The following is a 5,000-nucleotide window of genomic DNA, read 5'->3' on the forward strand; positions in this document are numbered from 1 at the left end:
ACAATATGAACCACACATCAGCGAGACACTCTATCACACATTACTCTCTGCCTGTAACAGACACAGATACAATATGTAAGCACCAGCATGGACCAACGTCCGGTGCATCCTCTCCGCCACAGTACACCATCCACACTATGATAACCACACCAGGGGGTCCAATTCTAAAATAGAATATCCCACCCGTCCGACATCCACAATTGCTCAGATAAGCCACCAACACCCACACATGTCCTACACAGGGGTGCACCCAACACCACCACACTGCCTCCTGTTACGGCACAGAAACAATGGCAGGAATGAATCACACAGGTCTGCCGCTCCCTTGCCGCAACCACAGACGCGGCGCGCCTCCAGTCACGAGCGAAAAGCGCATCCTGACGAGACATAACTGCTGTGACATACTGAAGCTGCCTCAGACATTCACTTACAATGATCACTACCAACGAACCTCGGCCCCCCCCCCCCCAACACACTCTCTTACCACGTTGTGTACTGTAATCCAACCCATTTCGCACCTTAACCTAACCCATTTTGCACCTTAACTTAACCAAATTCGTAACGCAATTTGTACCGCAATGTAACGCAATGTGTACCGCAATGTAACGCAATGTGTACCGCAATGTAACGCAATGTGTACCGCAATGTACCGCAATGTGTACCGCAATGTACCGCAATGTGTACCGCAATGTGTAACGCAATGTGTAACGCAATGTGTACCGCAATGTGTACCGCAATGTGTAACGCAATGTGTACCGCAATGTGTAACGCAATGTGTACCGCAATGTGTAACGCAATGTGTACCGCAATGTAACGCAATCTGTACCGCAATGTAACGCAATTTGTACCGCAATGTAACGCAATTTGTACCGCAATGTAACGCAATTTGTACCGCAATGTAACGCAATTTGTACCGCAATGTAACGCAATTTGTACCGCAATGTAACGCAATTTGTACCGCAATGTAACGCAATTTGTACCGCAATGTAACGCAATTTGTACCGCAATGTAACGCAATTTGTACCGCAATGTAACGCAATTTGTACCGCAATGTAACGCAATTTGTACCGCAATGTAACGCAATTTCTACCTTAACCTAACCCACGTTGTGCCTTAACCTAACCCACGTTGTGCCTTAACCTAACCCACGTTGTGCCTTAACCTAACCCACGTTGTGCCTTAACCTAACCCACGTTGTGCCTTAACCTAACCCACGTTGTGCCTTAACCTAACCCACGTTGTGCCTTAACCTAACCCACGTTGTGCCTTAACCTAACCCACGTTGTGCCTTAACCTAACCCACGTTGTGCCTTAACCTAACCCACGTTGTGCCTTAACCTAACCCACGTTGTGCCTTAACCTAACCCACGTTGTGCCTTAACCTAACCCACGTTGTGCCTTAACCTAACCCAAGTTGTGCCTTAACCTAACCCAAGTTGTGCCTTAACCTAACCCAAGTTGTGCCTTAACCTAACCCAAGTTGTGCCTTAACCTAACCCAAGTTGTGCCTTAACCTAACCCAAGTTGTGCCTTAACCTAACCCAAGTTGTGCCTTAACCTAACCCAAGTTGTGCCTTAACCTAACCCAAGTTGTGCCTTAACCTAACCCACGTTGTGCCTTAACCTAACCCAAGTTGTGCCTTAACCTAACCCACGTTGTGCCTTAACCTAACCCACGTTGTGCCTTAACCTAACCCACGTTGTGCCTTAACCTAACCCACGTTGTGCCTTAACCTAACCCACGTTGTGCCTTAACCTAACCCACGTTGTGCCTTAACCTAACCCACGTTGTGCCTTAACCTAACCCACGTTGTGCCTTAACCTAACCCACGTTGTGCCTTAACCTAACCCACGTTGTGCCTTAACCTAACCCACGTTGTGCCTTAACCTAACCCACGTTGTGCCTTAACCTAACCCACGTTGTGCCTTAACCTAACCCACGTTGTGCCTTAACCTAACCCACGTTGTGCCTTAACCTAACCCACGTTGTGCCTTAACCTAACCCACGTTGTGCCTTAACCTAACCCAAGTTGTGCCTTAACCTAACCCAAGTTGTGCCTTAACCTAACCCAAGTTGTGCCTTAACCTAACCCAAGTTGTGCCTTAACCTAACCCAAGTTGTGCCTTAACCTAACCCAAGTTGTGCCTTAACCTAACCCAAGTTGTGCCTTAACCTAACCCAAGTTGTGCCTTAACCTAACCCAAGTTGTGCCTTAACCTAACCCACGTTGTGCCTTAACCTAACCCACGTTGTGCCTTAACCTAACCCACGTTGTGCCTTAACCTAACCCACGTTGTGCCTTAACCTAACCCACGTTGTGCCTTAACCTAACCCACGTTGTGCCTTAACCTAACCCACGTTGTGCCTTAACCTAACCCACGTTGTGCCTTAACCTAACCCACGTTGTGCCTTAACCTAACCCACGTTGTGCCTTAACCTAACCCACGTTGTGCCTTAACCTAACCCACGTTGTGCCTTAACCTAACCCACGTTGTGCCTTAACCTAACCCAAGTTGTGCCTTAACCTAACCCACGTTGTGCCTTAACCTAACCCAAGTTGTGCCTTAACCTGCTCTGTAATTGGCATATGACACGTTACATTAATCCAGTGTTGTCTAACCACAACCCTCTGAATATAGTTCGCTACTCGCACCGCCCACCCTCTTGTGTATCGTTTCATGTTCAACACTTCGCAAGTGTTGCTTACTTTTTACATGCTCCCGCTGTACACTGTAATGTGGACGACTGCAGGATGTACATCGCCCCCACCCTCCCCCCTGCCTTCGCACGCTGGTCGTTCAGGTGCTTGCGTGTTCAATGCCCTTCGCAGCTGTTCACTGGCATTCGCATGTCGAAGCGCTCAGTCTACGTCGTGGTACGGCCTGTGTCCACTGTCCGCTGATGTCGTAAGCTTAACCCTCACATTGTACTGCACATAGGTCCGTATGTACTGCATGATACGCTGTGGCACATGTGTGACCGTACAACGACTGCGCCCAACAACAGCGAACCATACGGTCCAAATGTTGTGCACTCAGCCACGTGCCGTCTCCCCATAACAGCTACATTGCAGTGTGGTACGCCATAGAGACGTGTGGGATTAACGGACGCCCTGGATGGCGATCAGCATGAGCCGTCTGTTGATGTAGTGGCGCGTGTATTCAAACGTAGTCGTCTCTTCTCACACAGTGTGATAGCATGGTGCACCGCGTTCCACATCTGCGACATGGTACAGATGCTGGTTGACAGTCGGTCTCGTAATGGACATCGCATACGTAGGGGCCCACCTCCCACGTGTTCTCTAGTCGTGCACATTTTGTTGCGTGTATGTGGGCAGACGTAGTGTGTCGTGACACCTAACAGACAGGTATGCAATAATCGTTGCATTTGCAAACTGGGATGGACGTCTACGTTTGCTGGTGACGTTACGCAAATGAACAACTGGTAAACCCATTGTGGTGCGGTTGTTGTTGCTGGAGGTAAATCAGTAAGGGCAAATCTGTGTGTGAAGCGATACGCGGCGGTGGCTGGGTGGGACCGTCCCCGGCCGGTGAGGGGGGGCCGCCCGGCGTGCTGGCCGCGCGGTGCGTGGGCGCACGCGCTACAGCCGGCTGGTGGGGGCGCCCAGTGGCAGGCGCGCCGGCCGACGGACGCGGCAGGCGGCGCAGCTGCGCGCCGGGGCACCCTGCGCGCGGCGCCGGGCGGCCAAAGTGGGTCCTCGCGGGCCCGGTGCGAAGCGCGGTGGACATCTGCAGTGTGCTGGTCCGACTGAGGACTGTGTGCGTTGAGGATGCGCCGCCGCCCGGCACTCGGCGCCGCGACGCCGTCTGCTGCTCGGTCGCCCCAGCGGTTCTCGCTGGTGGTTTGTATCGCAGTTGTGCAGACGTGTTGGCACGTGCGCTGTGCTGGGAGAGTTCGCTTCGGCACCCACGTGGGGCCTTTGCCCTTCTGTGGCGCTGGCGTTGGAGCTGCCGGTCACCGTAGGTGGCGCGTGTTGTCTCCCGCCGGCAATGCCACGACAGCACGCTCCCGGGCCTCTGTCGGCAGCGGCAAGCTCAGTTGGGAGCACGGGTGGTCGCACCTAAAGCGTCTACTCGCCTAACTCCGGGCGATTGCGCCTCTCTCGAACCCGACCAAGTACTTAGGACGGCGCTGCGCGCCGCCGGGACCTGAGAGGGTTTCGAGGTGTATTGTGCAGGGGAGCTCAGCCTCCTCCTGTTTGCAGAATAATTGAGCGGACGCTTGCGTGTTCGCGCGGGCCCCTGGGACACACTCCCGGGCGGCCGGCTGCTCAGCTCTAGTTGACGCAGCTCCCTGGTTGATCCTGCCAGTAGTCATATGCTTGTCTCAAAGATTAAGCCATGCATGTCTCAGTACAAGCCGCATTAAGGTGAAACCGCGAATGGCTCATTAAATCAGTTATGGTTCCTTAGATCGTACCCACGTTACTTGGATAACTGTGGTAATTCTAGAGCTAATACATGCAAACAGAGTCCCGACCAGAGATGGAAGGGACGCTTTTATTAGATCAAAACCAATCGGTCGGCTCGTCCGGTCCGTTTGCCTTGGTGACTCTGAATAACTTTGGGCTGATCGCACAGTCCTCGTACCGGCGACGCATCTTTCAAATGTCTGCCTTATCAACTGTCGATGGTAGGTTCTGCGCCTACCATGGTTGTAACGGGTAACGGGGAATCAGGGTTCGATTCCGGAGAGGGAGCCTGAGAAACGGCTACCACATCCAAGGAAGGCAGCAGGCGCGCAAATTACCCACTCCCGGCACGGGGAGGTAGTGACGAAAAATAACGATACGGGACTCATCCGAGGCCCCGTAATCGGAATGAGTACACTTTAAATCCTTTAACGAGTATCTATTGGAGGGCAAGTCTGGTGCCAGCAGCCGCGGTAATTCCAGCTCCAATAGCGTATATTAAAGTTGTTGCGGTTAAAAAGCTCGTAGTTGGATTTGTGTCCCACGCTGTTGGTTCACCGCCCGTCG

At 52.5% G+C, this 5,000-nt stretch overlaps 1 non-coding gene across 1 annotated transcript in view; it reads left to right on the forward strand.

Annotated features, from left to right (window-relative positions):
* The first annotated feature begins 4,312 nt into the window (after window positions 1–4,312).
* Window positions 4,313–5,000, forward strand: part of LOC126129181 (small subunit ribosomal RNA) — a 1,909-nt gene continuing 1,221 nt past the window's right edge. Inside the window, exon 1 of the ribosomal RNA XR_007527153.1 lies at window positions 4,313–5,000. This exon is cut by the window's right edge and continues 1,221 nt beyond it. This is a non-coding gene — a ribosomal RNA (small subunit ribosomal RNA).

The sequence above is a fragment of the Schistocerca cancellata genome, unplaced genomic scaffold, assembly GCF_023864275.1.
Source record: "Schistocerca cancellata isolate TAMUIC-IGC-003103 unplaced genomic scaffold, iqSchCanc2.1 HiC_scaffold_523, whole genome shotgun sequence".
Classification (NCBI taxonomy): domain Eukaryota; kingdom Metazoa; phylum Arthropoda; class Insecta; order Orthoptera; family Acrididae; genus Schistocerca; species Schistocerca cancellata.